General features: G+C 39.3%; 1 protein-coding gene across 7 annotated transcripts in view; it reads left to right on the forward strand.

The window, feature by feature from the left end:
- LOC105497760 (POU class 6 homeobox 2) overlaps window positions 1–15,939 on the forward strand; it is a 498,182-nt gene that overhangs the window by 13,010 nt on the left and 469,233 nt on the right. The gene's annotated exons all lie outside the window — the stretch shown is intronic.

The raw sequence follows: 15,939 nt of genomic DNA on the forward strand, positions 1-15,939 counted from the left end.
TCTTTTTCTTTCTTGTCTGGAGCCTGTAATATAATATATCTTATATCTTGTACCGCCACCTCTCCACACCTGCATCCCTCCTTTCAATGATCACTCTGAATCACAGGGAGGAGACATGGTCATTGTTCAAACAAATAAGCTGAGCCTTGATACCATCTGCTGCAAGAGCCCAGCAATGTGGGAAATTGGGTTGAACCTTTTGAAAGGGAGTAAAAGAGAGATGTGTGCTAGAATCCAACACAGTAGACAAGGATACGAGTTGGAGATTTTGTGCATTAAGATCTTGGTAGGTTTTTTCATCTATTCACACCTCCCTTCCTTCAATATTTCTTGGTGGTTTTCTTTCTCATCTATTCACACCTCCCTTCCTTCAATATTTCTTGGTGGTTTCCTTTCTTTCTAGTTGGACCAAATCTTTATAAGAAATAGAGATTTAAAGGAAATATTGAAGACAAGAGACTATGCTGCCCCCTGGTTATTTGCTTAAAGTCAGCACATTAACTTGAATACACAGCACAAATTATGGGCCTAAATTATTAATATGTTTATGAACAAATGAACAGAAGAGTATGTCCCTGACTTAACAAATCATTATTTATGTTTAGGAATAATTACCATTGTACATTAATAAACAGATAAATACGTGCCTCATGCACTCATTTTATTCTATTAGAGTTTCAAGGGACAATAAATAAGACCTTTTCTTTAATTTCTGAGTTTGTTTTCATTTAATGCTTATAGATCTCATTGAAAACTGTGGTTTTAGATCTGCAACCAAATTAGTTTGCTAGCATCTCATGCCCTGCATTTTGATCTTGGTACAGTCTATCAGCGGAAAGTTTGGATCTGATGAAGAGACTCTTTTACCCAGGGTTTCTGCTTCCTACTGGGGGTGGGACAAAGAGGGAAAAGATCGAATTCACATATAGAACTAGAGGCCATGAATGTCACACTCTTATCATGCACCAATGTAATACAGAATTGCTCCTCGCAAGGGTGAGAAGTATGTTCACATGAAAACCTGAGATCACAGGAACAGAGTGCCTCCCACCTTTCTTTATCTGGGCAATTCCTTCCAGCCAATTTTTTCAGGAAAGAATGATATTGGTGTATTATTGAGGCCATTGTCAGACTGAACATCCAAGCAAAGGGGCTTGAATAGAATATAATTACGGGCTTTCTGTATTTTCAGTTTAGACTGGTACAGAGATGTTTCTTTTCCTTTCACTTTCTCTCTCTCTCCCTCTCTCTTACACACACACACACACACACACACACATCTCTAACTGTATAACATTTTCTCATCTGTCTCCATACCCCCTCCCTCCCTTCTCTACAATGGAATTGGCCCATAATCATCTTAGAACAGGTAAAGAGTTGAAAGCATTGCTGGAGACCACACAGGTTGTTTTTTCTCTTCATACTCAGCATCTTACTCCTTCCCCTTATCTCCTACTTCCCAGACAACTCCTAAGTCTCTCTAGAGGTATGTCCTGGCCTGTAGTGGGAGCTCAGTGGGCACTATGGAATGACTGCTTCGTTACAACTGTCACTCTCCTAATTTATACCTCAGTAGAATGCTCGTCTCAAGTGGTTTTGAAGCCTTGAGTTGCCCTTGCTCCATTTGTTCTCTCTCAACATTCCTTGTCTGGGAATTTGTTTTTTGTGCTCTGCTCCTAGCTTCATTTTGGAGTGTGTAAATGAGGCTATCCTTGAAAACAGTCGTTTTCTATTTTCATATGATATCTAAATGGAAAGGGCTTCTCAGCCATGGTTCCTTATTCATACTGCATAACACATTTAATTTAAGCAGCCACCACCATGGTATCCAGCACATGCTTATTTTTAGCAAGTCATAATGTTGAATCTTAAAACGTGAAGGGGGGACACGAGGTTCTTTGTAACAGATCTTAAAAGACAAAGGGGAGTGGAGAATGAGGACACAGAGTTTGTGTTTCAGAAGTTTACATCGACTAGATTTTAAGTTATGTGGGGATCAGATAAACAAGGCATGTCCAAAGGAGCATGACTGAAAAGCAGCTTATACAGCATATAACGTTGTCTTCAGGGATTTCATGAAAATATTCTTCTATTTGTTTAGTGGCAAAAACAAATCTGTACTAGCATTTTGTCACCTTTAAAACATAGTCCCTGAAATATTACTCCAAGTGGAAATATTGTGTTACTATTCACTTTAGCGATGTTTTATGCAGTACAAGTGACTGTGAATAATTTTCGTTTTTCTACAGTCTGGGAAATGGATTATTCAAATCATGTTTTAAAACTTTTAATACAAAAGGCCACAGAAGAGTATGTTAATTGGCAGCTTCATGCGTACTTACAAATTGACAAAGTTAATGAATAATAAAATATAATGAATAAAGAGATTATTTTGGTAGTACTTGGAAAACAGTGACTTGAGTTTAGGATCTACTCTAGTTGGTTCTTGAATAATATTTTCTCAAAATAATGTCTAAGAAAAGTTATGTTAATGGACTATTTTTTATTTCTCTGTATAAAGATAAGCAAATAGCAATATCTGATCACTTGACATTTAATTTTTTCTTGGTTTTCCAGCTCAATTTTCAACATACTAGTGAAGATTATTTATAAATATACATATACATATATAACTATATATATTCATTTTAATGAAATAGGGATTGCTCTTCTGTATAAAAAATTAAGGAAAAAGGAATATAGGCAAAGGTAAAAGGAAAATAAGATTTTAGACTAGATCAGTAAAAAATGCAGTGTTGATTGGTTTCATTTATTTGAATGAGTGTCATGCATAACGGTTATAATTTTCAAGTTTTAAATTAGGATTGTGTAACATTATAAAGTATAAAATGGTATATAAAAATGTCAGAAATAATGTCTGAGACTGAAATTGGGATTTCTGGGTTTAAGTTTATGATTCTAGAAATAACCTAAGGGAAAATATGTCTAGCGCTTGAACTGACACTGAGCAACACTGGTACTTGAATTTCAGGTTTTAAACACACACACACACACACACACACACATCAGTGGTTCATATTTGTTTTTTTAATACTATATGGAAACTTTTTTTTTTGGGTCTTTTCTCAAGAAGTCAAAGCTTATGAAACACGTAAAGTGCTCCAAGTTTAATGCATCAACATAGCATTCCGTGGAAGAAGAACATGCCTGGTGTTCTGAGTGCGTATTTCAGAGCATTGGCCTTTTGCTGGTCCAAAGGAGTAACATGTTCTCAGGGGCTTGAATTTCTCCCTTTGGAGGCAAAATTTAGTTCAGTCATTCCTTAGTACCTTTCACGGCTGTGGTTAATATTCATTTTCTTATCTCGCCTAGAAGTGATTTTTCCACTTGGCTGAACAAACCTTTTGTCCACCTAGAATTCAAAATGTCTGCGGCTAGTAAAAAGGCAAAACCATCAATTTTTTTAGAGCCAACTCTTCTTTGTTATTCTCAATTTTCCTATATTCATTGAGCTTTGGATAAATATCATGTCATCTCTTTCAATAAAACATGGGAACTCTAAGCTGCAAGAGTGTTGCATGGATGTACCTGAGTGAATCGACAACCTAGAAATCGGAAATAGACAGCAGAGTGGGATGGGGTGAGTGTGAGGAGTCACTCAGTTGGTCAGGAAAGCCAGGCAGGAGAGGCAGACGTTTTGCAAAACAGTGTTGTGCCATGGTGGTATAACAACTGGTACTCGGTGGGTTGCAGAGGAGGTAAGAGGAATAGGAGGGAGTGAGGAGAAACAGGGAGTTGATTCTGCAGGTCCCAGAGGAGGAAGGGAAGGATAATTCTGCATGGAAGAACTAAGAAAATCCAGTTGCCAGGACAAGGGTGCAAATGAGGCTCTGGGCACAGAAACAAGGTGTCTGCCAATTTGTTGAACCCAGGGCATGGGGGCAGAGTAGGACTAGAGGCTGACATATATGAATGCTCTTCACCATGCCCATGACAGGGTTGGTGAGCAGAGCTGGGGACAGGGCTGAGTGTGGAGGTGCTAATCAGTGGTCCTCGGAATAAAGAAGAGTTGTGTGATCAGAGAATCCAGTTGGCTCTGTTTTGTTTTCCACACTTCCCAATTTTCTTTGCCACTACTCTTCCCCTCCCTGGTTCCCTGATTCAGTCCCTCCTCACTTCATAGCTTGACTTTGCTCTCCCTACTCCTTCAATTCCCATTCCAATTCACACTGTCCTCAATTCCAGATAAAACCTCAAAACCTGCCGTTTTGTATCTTGTCATTCTGCTCACCCACCCACTAATGTGGTGAATTTAAACCCTCTACAACCTGCTGCCATCTTACTTCCCCAGTCCTTAACTCCCAAGAATCCCCATTGACAGACTGATCAACTCAGATCTTCTTATTGAAAGTTTTTCAAACATTTCCCCAGAAGAAATCCCTGGAAAGCCATGTATTGCAGAAATCCCTGGAAAGCCATGCATATTCATTATATTGACCATAGAATTTGAAATCCAATGCTTAATTTCGGAGGTGTCTTCTACATAGCTGAATGTTCCTCCATTACTTGTGTTTAAAAAAGGGATCAGAAGTACTAAGTTGCTTTCCAGAGATTCCTTGGGAATTCGTGAGCATCTATCCATTCTGTGTCTTGGAGAATGATTAGAATTATACAAATCAGGACAACTTAATTAGAAAAGATATTGTTAAAGAAGCTGTCTTCTCAGAATTTGACCTCTGAAACTTGTCTTTCTCACTGGCCCACTTTCTGGCACTTGCGTCTCCTGCATCTTCAAGGCAGTATTGCTAAGTGGTTAAGAGAGGACTGAAATATCTGTTCAGCTACAGAGGGAGGAATTCCCTCAGTCCTTGTAGAATTGTAAGGTCCCAATGGATAACTTTTTAATAGCTACTTGAGGCAGGGGCCATATTTTCCCACAGCCTCTAGCACAATTCTTTGCGAGCTTTTGAATACCAGGCCCATCACCTGTTATAACTTTTATACCTTGCACAACTTACTTAGCTCCTCTGTGCTTTGGTTCTTGAACAGTGAAGCAAGAGTTATAAAAATCACTACCTCAGAGGGTTGCTGTGAGAATTACACATAAGATAATTCATGTAGAGAATGAAGCACAGTGCTTGACTCACAGAAAACACTACATGTACTTGAGTTAATCTGATTATTGTCACCCATTTACTTCTTCTTGTATCTATCCTCACATTCTTGCTTCTTCAGTACTTAAACTTTCCTTGTAGAAGAAATGGAAGTGCTTATCTATCTTTGCCTTTTGTGTGAGATATTGCTGGTCATGTTTCTTGAAGCTCTTTAGAAAGGGGCTTGGCTTTTTTTTTTTTTTTTTTTTTTTTGACAGATTTTTGCTCTTGTTGCCCAGGCTGGAGTGGAATGGCGCGTTCTCAGCTCACTGCAATCTCCACCTCTCTGGTTCAAGTGATTCTCCTGTCTCAGCCTCCTGAGTAGCTGGGATTACAGGCAGCTGCCACTATGCCTGTCTAATTTTTGGTATTTTTAGTAGAGACAGAGTTTCACCATGTTGGCCAGGCGGTCTCAAACTCCTGACCTCAGGTGATCTGCCCACCTCGGCCTCCCAAAGTGCTGGGATTACAGATGTGAGCCACTGCACCCAGCCGGGGCTTGGCTTTTTTTGACCCTAACTGTCTACTCCTAGTTTTCTTACCTCTTTTCTATTTATTTAACTTGCTATTGCGTCCTCCTCCTCTCCAGAAAGAGGCATTCCCAACGTTTGCTCACAGGTTCTTCTCTTTCTTCTGTATTCCCATCAGCTTTAGTAACTTCAACTATTATTTCTATCTATTCTTTCATTCCCTTATAACCCTGACCACTTTTTTAGAGCATATCTACCTAGAAAACATCCATGACTTTCCCTTCACTAGCATCATGTTGGATGCTAAATGCATCTTTCCTACAAATCCACTCCACCTGAGAGAATAACAGTACTTACTTTTTACTTTTACTGTGTGCCAGACAGTGTTCTAAGAACTCTGCTTGAGTATCTATCTTAACATGAAAAAGTGGCAAAGTTGAGGTTCAAGTTCAAGCAGGCTTACTCTATGTTTGTACCTCTTGACTTGCTTATTTCCACAAAGGCTGACAGCCTTCCATTCACTGAATCTTGGGCCCTCAGTCACCTTGACTACCCCCACATTTAATGAATGGAGAGAGCACATGGAATCTACCTGGGGTGAAAAGTCTCTTTATCCAAGTCTTGCTACCACCCTCCCTTCCAGACTTTTGTTCCTCTTGCCTGAATTACTGACGTAATTCCTCTCTAGTCTTCCTGTTCCTATGTTTTCTGTACATCAGTGACCTTCACACATTTCTTTTTTTCAAACAAATTTAACTTCAGAAGCTCCAAATGTAGAGCAGACAAAGGCAGTGGGGCTGTCATTGAAACTGGGGGAAGAACCCAGATTTCCACCTGCTCTAACCCAGATTTCCACCTGCTCTGTGTTGACTTTGTTCACCATTGAGCCAGATTCTGGATAATTTCCTTAAGACATGGCTTTCAATGCATTCTTCCCTATTCTGAAACACAAGGTCATGCAAAGCCCCATCCTGTCTTTTCCTGGTTTGTTTTTGTATTCTCACTCCTCCAATTCAGACTCTAAACTCTAGTCTAATTGAACTAGACTATGCAGTTTTCTCAAACATCTGCAGTTTCTTTCTTCCTTATCTCTGAACTTCCACCACAATTTCTGTCTACTTAAATCTTGTCCATCCTTCTGAAGCAACAGCTCCTGCAGCAATCTTCTACCTATCTGCCTGAACCAGTCTGGCCTCATCTGAATCCTCAGAGCACATTGTGCCTCTTTTTGGCATCCACATTCTGTTTTCTTTTAGGGTTATTATAAGCTTGTGTTTTATTTCCCCTGATGATGACCTCTAGGGGATTACACCCATGTAGATATGTGTTCAGCACACAGCCTTGAACCTAGACCCACCAAACACAAACATTTGCAGATGGTGAAAAAAATTCATTCACCCAACAAATGCTTACTGAGTATTTGTTAAGCAAATTTCTTCGCCCTCCAGATACACCAACGTCCCAGCTGTTATGGCCTGATGGCGGGTATGGGTACATGTAAGCAGATGTGGTAAGTTGCTCCTTCCCTGAAGAAGGATGAATTTCATATAGTTTTGGAATTTTTAGAGGAAAGAGATTATCAAGTCCAACTGACCCAAGACCCTTGTTTTAATTCAAAGAGATTAACTGATTTGTTCAAAGGCAGTGGCCAAACCTGGATGAGTCCTGAGTCCTGTTCTCTGGGCACTTACATCACAACTCTCAAGCCACTTCTGACTGGTCTCTAAGCATAAGATCTTGTTGATTTAGAAAAATGGGAAAAACAGAGAATATTCTTTGCAAAATTCTCTTTATATCTACATTTATTTTCTCTGAAGAATTTTTAAATGATCAAGTCTTTTCTCTTTCCCTCCTCTATTTATCTCCCCTCAAGCCCGTCTTCAACAGTCATGTGAACAATTTATGCAGTTAAGTATTGCTTTACTCCTCATTACAGTTAATAAATTACCTGTGACATCTCCTAGACCTTGCAAGTTCCTGAGATTGGGGTGGTGGAGGGAATCTTCTCCCATATTCTTTATCAGGTACAGGTTTTTGTTTTTAAATCAGGTTCTTTATCTAGTTTCAGCTGTCCTATGTGATTAAAGTGTACTTGAGTGCATTTTAACAAGTCAGGAAGATAGGGTTGCAGTGCTCAGGTCCCAGTGAGAGGAGTTTACATCACATACAATATGATCTCATTTTAAAAAGTCATGCCTATATGTAGACATACATGTATTTTGATATTTATTGAGATGTCATGGGATACATAAATGCCATTAGGAGATCTGAACAAATTGCAATAAGTATTGACATGTTCTGTAAAGTATTTTCAATGCAAGGAGAATTTTAGGAAAATTTAAGCAGTAAAGATATTCTTGGTGTCAATCACATTTTTTTTTTTTTTTTTTTTTTTTTTGCGTTTTTTTTGAGACGGAGTCTCACTCTGTCACCCAGACTGGAGTGCAGTGGCATGATCTCAGCTTACTGCAAGCTCCGCCTCCGGATTCAAGCAATTCTCCTGCCTCAGCCTCCCAAGTTGGTGGGACAACAGGCGCCCACCACCACACCTGGGTAATTTTGTTTTTGTTTTTGTTTTGTATTTTTAGCAGAGACCAGGTTTCACTGTGTTAGCGAGGATGGTCTCAATCTCCTAACCTCGTGATCCGTCCGCCTGGGCCTCACAAAGTGCTGGGATTACAGGCGTGAGCCACCGCACCCAGCCGGTGTTTATCACATTAGCTGACATAAGGGTGAGTTGGAAGAGGGCAAGGGAGGAAAGGGTAGACCAACAATTACGCTTAATGACTCAACAGTGGAGAACATAGCAATGGGCATTAGAGGGTTAGCTTCAGGAGTCAGATGCTGGAGTTAAGTAGAAGGCATTTTGGGATAGATCCTAATAGCATTTCCCCTATATAGGCTTCTTTACATGACATTTGAAAAATGTGGAATATACTGTTTGGCTACAGAGGGAGGAATTCCCTCAGTCCTTGTAAAATTATAAGGTCCCAATGGATACTTTTTTTATTAGCTACTGGAGGCAGGGGCCATATTTTCCCACAGCCTGTAGCACAATTCTTTACACATAGTAGGCACTCAATAAAGACTTGTCAAGTGTGTGAATGCACAGGGTTTTCATAAAGGCACGATCCAAGGCTGTTCAGGTGGTTCTTACTCCATTTTTATTGCCATTCAGAACTTACAGCTCCCATAGCAACAATAACTTGTACCCCTCAAGCATATGTAGTATTTAGTATTTCTGTATGTGGTGTCAACTTTCATGTCGTAATATACTATATATGTAACTGGTTAAGTTACTGTTGTTGTGGGAACCATAGGCTTTTTCCCATCGAAAATAAGCCCTTGCTAGCCATCCTTGTGTATGCAGAGGTGACAACTACACAACCTTTCCATGCCTAACTCCTCTCACTGACCCTGGGCCTCCTGTTTGGTCGACACATCCAATGACAAGTTTATGTGCTTATTGTAATGACAATGCTGTGCTTAACAGTCTTTTTTGCTAGTAACGCTGTGACATTAATATTTTGAAAGCCCACTTTTAGATTTATTATTGCTTTGTTGGGGAGTACCATTTTATTACACGTACATTTTGAAAAGGGGATCAATTCAAGAGTCAGTCTGGTTATGAGATGTTCCTAGGCATGATGGCATAGAACAAATATGTTGTCTTATCCTGTCTCATGCTACCAAAGATGAATTGTACTTGCTTTGTTCCCTTAAAGTAGGTATTACAACTTTTTCTTTTCTGTTCGTAATGAGAGATCTTTTAAAGGGAGCTTCTTGAAACCTGGAAAAATAACCAATCCTCATTTTAGTTCATTTTGTAAGTCATCTTTGTGAATGGCAAGCTAAGGAAAGTGGACAGTGGGCAGTGAAGGGTCAGTTAGGGTAAGTCAAGTGGAGTTAAATGCTCCTCTCCAGGTGCCAGCAAGCATGTCTAGGGGGACATGGGGCACAGTGTTTAAGCAGATTGGCCTTGAGCCAGCAGATTTCTGTTTGTGTTACTTGAAGCTTATAGATATACTCTTGGGAAAATCCTCAGAATATGTGTGCTTTTCTAAATGGGAAGTCTCTTACTGTTTAACATTGATTCACTTATAAGGGTTTTACTTGTAGTGATCACTTGGACTGTCTAGAGAAGCAAATACGATATTTTTACCAATATTTATTACACAACAGCCACTAATATCAGACTGCTTTCCACTGTCTATCTTCTGCTAAATGTTCTCCTCATTTCTTCTACATTTCCACCCTCTCCATTTTCTCAACACACACACACACACACACACACACAACTTATAATGACATATTAATCTCTCTTATGCATTCATAGCCCTGGCCTCAAGACCAATTTTTGTTTCTCCCAATGCTATAAATTGGGTCACTCAAACATATTCGTTGAAATGGAACAAAAATACTCTGACATTTTGTTTATAGAGTATCTAGAAAAGATCAGGGTCAACAGAGACTTGTCTTCCCACTCCTGTCCTTTTTGTGTCTTCTCTGCCCCATGCACACAGTCTCCTGTGCACTGTTGGTCCTTCCTTAGCAATAAAGTGGCTTTTCGTTTTCCTTAGACCTCCCAACACCTTGGTCCTTGGCGAGCTAAAAATGACCTGCCCAGTGTTGTTTGTTCAAATAATCTGTAACTGAATTCATACCTAGGTATTAATATATGAGTAATCATGCAGTATTTATCATTTAAAATGAGTTTCGTGGCATTACAGTATATTATCCTTAAAGATTAATTTGACCATGGAAATTCATATTGGGAAGATGAGAGAGATGTCTGTGAGTGAATAGTTCCTTACCTCTTAACCTGTGTAACCTATCAGGTCACTTTTCTACCTTGATGTTCTTGATTGTGCCTACATCGTTTGTAAATAGTTTAAAATGACTTATGGGTATAGCAGCATCAAATTTCCGTAATGAGACAAAATATACTAGAAAGAGCATTCTTTGACACAGGCCATTTTAATGTTTTTTGTTTTTTGTTTTTTTGTATTGGGTTAGAGTTTAGAAACAAAGAGTTGATAATAGGTGATGTATTATTTAATTCATGTGATTTTTATCGAGTATTTGTTATGGGCCAGCATCTATCCTGGGGATAGAAGATTACTAAGATAACTGTGGTCCCTGTTCTCACCTAGATTGCATTGTAGACAAGCAAACAGAGGAGAAACAAGTAAAAAAACAAAGGAGACTCTCAGTTTGTGATATGTACCAGAAAGGAAATGAAAATTATTACTAAGCTAGTGAATTATGATTGAGGATGGGAAATCTACTTTAGATGAGGATATGTGGGAAGACCATGTATGAGCTATCTTCTAAAGGTTGCATGGCCAACCTGTTGACCACAGCTGCTGATGCCATGGGAGAAATGGTGATAATGGTGGTGGTGGTGGTGATGGTGATATGATGTCGATGGTGATGTGATGATGATACAACGGTGATGGTGATGGTGGTGATGGTGATGGTGGTTATGTGATGGTGATAATGATGGTGATGCAATGATGATGGTGACAGTGGTGATGTGATGATAGTCATGGTGATGTGATGATGATGCTGATGGTGATGGGGATGATGATGCGAATGGTGATGACGATGTTGGTGATGGTAATGATGTGGTGGTGATTGTCATGGTGATGTGATTTGTTGGTGACAGTGATGGTAATGGTGATTATAAGCCACAATGAGATTTAAAATTAACCTGTGGTAAAAATAACAGTGCTATGTCAAATGTAACTCCTTGACATATTATCAAAGAAGACCTAGAAATAATAACAGGCAGGATGACATTAAATAAGTTGTTTAATCTTACCTTTGGCTTTAAACAATTTACTCTTGAATGTATGCTTTGTGGCAAAGGAACAAGCAGTACTTCTATAATTTATGCATTTTCTTTGATAGGTAATGAATTCTAGGAGAAACAAAGTGATTGCTATTACTCTGTTCTTCCTTAGGCAAAATCCAGAGATTTTGAAACCAATTTGTTAATATAAGGTTAATTTTGCCTTGAGATTAGTGATTTACAAGTTTTATTGTTGTTGTTATTGTTTTGTTGTTTTCAAGACAGTGTCTCGCTCTTCTGCCCAAGCTGGAGTGCAGTGGCACAATCTCAGTTCACTGCAATCTTTGCCTCCCGGGTTCAAGCAATTCTCGTGCCTCAGCCTCCCAAGGGGCTGGGACTACAGGTGCCTGCCACCATGCCCAGCTAATTTTTATATTTTTTAGTAGAGATGGATTTCACCATGTTAGCCAGGCTGGTCTAGAATTCGTGGCCTCATGTGACCCACCCACCTCAGCCTCCCAAAGTGCTGGGATTATGGGTGTGAGCCACCACACACGGCCAGTGATTTACAAAGTATTAAGGAGAAAATAACATTTTAGGGCAATAAACTGATTACTGACTTACTGCTTTGGTAATTTACTGATTCGATCAATTTCTTCAAGTGACTACAAGTGGTTTTTCCCTTTGGGAGAATTTTTGAATATTTTCTGATGCATATCTTCTTCCCGGCCTTGCCCTTTCCTCTCTTCCTTTTCCTCCCTCTCCTACCAAAATGTCCTCAGCATAGAAATACGAAGGTTTCCCTTATGGTTTAGTATTAATGTTAGACTATGAAAAGAGCGTTTTAAAATTTACTGAGTTGCTATTAGTTATACTAAACCTCATTTATAATCTGTGGGACAGCACTTGTGGAAAGCCAGCACGATTTAGTTATCTTCGTTTCTGAATCTGGAAGACTTTAATGACACAGAAAGAATCTCAGTTATTTAGTTAACCAGACAAAGCAGATTGTAGTACATTTGTACTACATGTTTCTGTTTTATAAATAATACAGAAAGATGAGATGCATATCTAAATATTTATGGATATGTACAAAAAGCTATCAAGGATATACTAAAATGTTAATCTCTTACTTGTAGTATATTTTGAAAACATTTTCTTTTTTTTTTCTTTTTCTAACTTCTAAATTTAAATTCTAAAGTTCAAAGGCAAAAAGACTATTTTTGAAATAAACCACAAAAATAATAAGTTGTTTTCACCTCTGACCTAGTAATTCTACTTTTAGGAAATACTCAGAGACTTGGATAAAGAAATTATATTAGCACTCACACACAAAAACGAAGCATCTGATGTCTTAAAAGAAGGGAGTGATTGGGCCAGGCATGGTGGCTCAGGCCTGTAATCCCAGCACTTTGGGAGGCCGAGGCAGGCAGATCATGAGGTCAGGAGATCGAGACCATCCTGGCTAACACAGTGAAACCCTGTCTCTACTAAAGATAAAAAAAAAAAAAAAAATTAGCCAGGCGTGGTGGTGGGCACCTGTAGTCCCAGCTACTCGGGATACTGAGGCAGGAGAATGGTGTGAACCTGGGAGGCGGAGCTTGCAGTGAGCTGAGATTGCGCCACTGCACTCCAGCCTGGGCAACAGAGCAAGACTCCATCTCAAAAACAAAAACAAAAAAAAAAAAAAAAAAAAGAAGGGAGTGATTAAGCATATTAAATCCATAAATCATGTGACATTAAGATTGTTTTCAAAGCAATTGACCTGGGTATATGCTTATGATATAATGTGTAATGTTAAGTGAAAAAAAAATTAGCTTATGTAGTATTGTTCTAATTATGTAAATTTTAAAAGTGTAGAAAAAAAGACCATAAATAAATAACCAAACTTACGGCAGTGATAATTTTTAGGTTTGGGGAATCATGTTTTTTTTTTTAACTTTTCAACGAATAGACATTCCATTTAAAATGAGATATACATATAAATGTTTATATATTTTTTTCAAAGAATCAGAATAAAATCTCTGATAACAATTCATTTTGATGTTTTGGTAATAATTGGGAAGGCCTAGAACATATTCCTTTTCACTATGTTCATCCAGTGCCTTAAGGAAACAACGAATATGAGCCTTGAATTTCTTGGACACTTCTTATATACAGTTTAAACTTCACAGAAATATTTTTAAAAATCTCAAGCTTTAGGGAGATGGATTATAAAAGCAGCTATAGCTTGGACATATTATTGTCAATATGAGTATTTGGCACATTTGATTATCAACATAGTCAACTCTACTCAGTTGATCAGGATCGTTCAATCAGATTGATAGACAATGGAGATTTTCCTGTTTCCTTGCATTCTGGACATTTTGAATGAGAATTGGTTCCACTAAATTGGTGCCTCTGTTAAGCTCCAGGACAAGCCCAGTGAATGAGCTGACTCAATTGTTTAGGCATCTTTGGACCTCTGAGTTAGGGGAAGAAAACTGTGGACTAGCAGTGCCTGTGCAGAGGAGGCCCTCAATAAATAAATGATGGCCACCTAAGGCACATTTGGTCTTGTCCACACTTCATCCCACAGTTTAACCTGGAAAGATGGTACTTTATGTATGTATATTATTTACATGAATGATACTTTACTGGGGCTAAAAAGTAAAATAGGAGGAGTAGTTGTATTAACAGTAATAAAAAATACACTGAAAATCAGGGCTGCCAATTATTGGTGCACCTGCTGTGCTCCAGGCCCTGAAAGAGATGCTGGCATTTGTCTTCTCGTTAATCAGTGATGCCGCCCTGATTTGCTACAGGACTTGCCTTTTCTTGAGGATTCTAACATGTAAAAAGACACAATAGCCAGGCTCTCAGCACATATGGTGTCTAATGCCCTTCAACCCTTTCCACCTCTTGTTTTTGGTCTGTGCCCTGATGGTTTCCCATCTCTGTCTGTGGCAGATGAGATTCAAGGTGAGAGAAAGAACAAACCCTATAAGGTAATTCTGTCACTCACCTCATCTTCATAATCTTCCCCGAGCTTCCTCTGCTGCTCACCCTGGTATTGATCGTGTCACTGGCTATAGCAGACCAAGGCAGGGGGCTGCAAACCTTTCCGCGCAACCCTCGCCAGTGCGCCTGTTTCAGCTCCAAGAAGAAAAGCCTGCTGTGAAAACAATCAGTGCATTTGCTTTAGATCTAAGTGATTCCAACTAGGTCGATGCTTCATGCTGATGTGTTGAAAACATTTAAAAAATTTCTCAGAGTTTGATTTCCACGGGAACATTGTGGCATGTGTCTCAGTGTCTGCAGTTGTTATTTTTCACAAACGCAGCTGACAACTGCTTCCTGCCACAGCACACAAAAGCAGTAGGAAAACGGAGGCTTTTGTCTGGATGGATATTTATTATAAATGCTTTTTGGGGAAAGGGAGAAACCGCTGTGTGTGTGTGTGTGTGTGTGTGTGTGTGTGTGTTGTGTGTTGTGTGTTTGCGCGCACATGCGTGCATGCCCGCGTGCTCGTGTATGTAGGTTGGGTTGATAGCCACATGCTATCTTGACCTGCCGTCAAAAAGATTTTTGTTTCTGTTTTCATTTTTGTTTTTTTACTCCTGAAGTGAATATGATCCAATGTTGATAGGATATAAATGCAAGAGAATGAACTACCCTCTTGTTTGGGTTTGAGTTTTGAGATTTCCTTTGTTTTGGCACTGACTTTCCTACACAAATCATTCATGATAATGCTAAGAGTTGCTTTATCTTCTAAAGGATCTAACAGATCTCTGCAAGTTTATGTCTATATCCAGAAACAATTGGACTTTTTCATCACATTGTGGCATGCAGCAGTAAAATGGACATTATGAAAGGGAGCTATCCTCACACAAATTCATATGTGTTTAATCTCTGATAGAAATCTGGGATAATATTTAATTGTAGAATCTAAGATAACAAGTTTTCCACCTGAAAAGTAATCTCCCTAAAGAAAAGGAACACTGCCAGCATATATGTGGTGTATTGTGGTACTGGGGGGACACGAGAAGGGGTAACGGGCCCAGCCTAAAAGTGTTGGAGTCAGGGACATGGACAAGCATCTTACACCTGATCACATTTTTAAGTCCCCATTCTAGTTATTAATAATAGAGTTGGGTCGGGTGCAGTGGCTCACACCTGTAATCCCAGCACTTTGGGAGGCTGAGGCAGGCGGGTCACCTGAGGTCAGGAGTTCGAGACCAGCCTGGCCAACATGGTGACACCCCATCTCTACTAAAAATACAAAAATTAGCCAGGTGTGGTGGCATGCACCTGTAATCCCAGCTACTCGGGAGGGTGAGGCAGGAGAATTGCTTGAACCTGGGAGGCGGAGGTTGCAGTGAGCCAAGATCGTGCCACTGCACTCCAGCCTGGGTGACAGAGTAAGACTCAGTCTAAAAAAAAAAAAAAAAAAAAAAATAGAGTCTAGGATTTGTTTCAAAAATATAGAACAATGTACCTACAATCCACACCTTCAAAATTACTTCTTTATTTAGAGATAAAGTTAGAGGGCTGACACTGGGGCTTCTTATTTTCCCATGTA

This window comes from Macaca nemestrina, chromosome 4, assembly GCF_043159975.1.
Source record: "Macaca nemestrina isolate mMacNem1 chromosome 4, mMacNem.hap1, whole genome shotgun sequence".
NCBI lineage: Eukaryota > Metazoa > Chordata > Mammalia > Primates > Cercopithecidae > Macaca > Macaca nemestrina.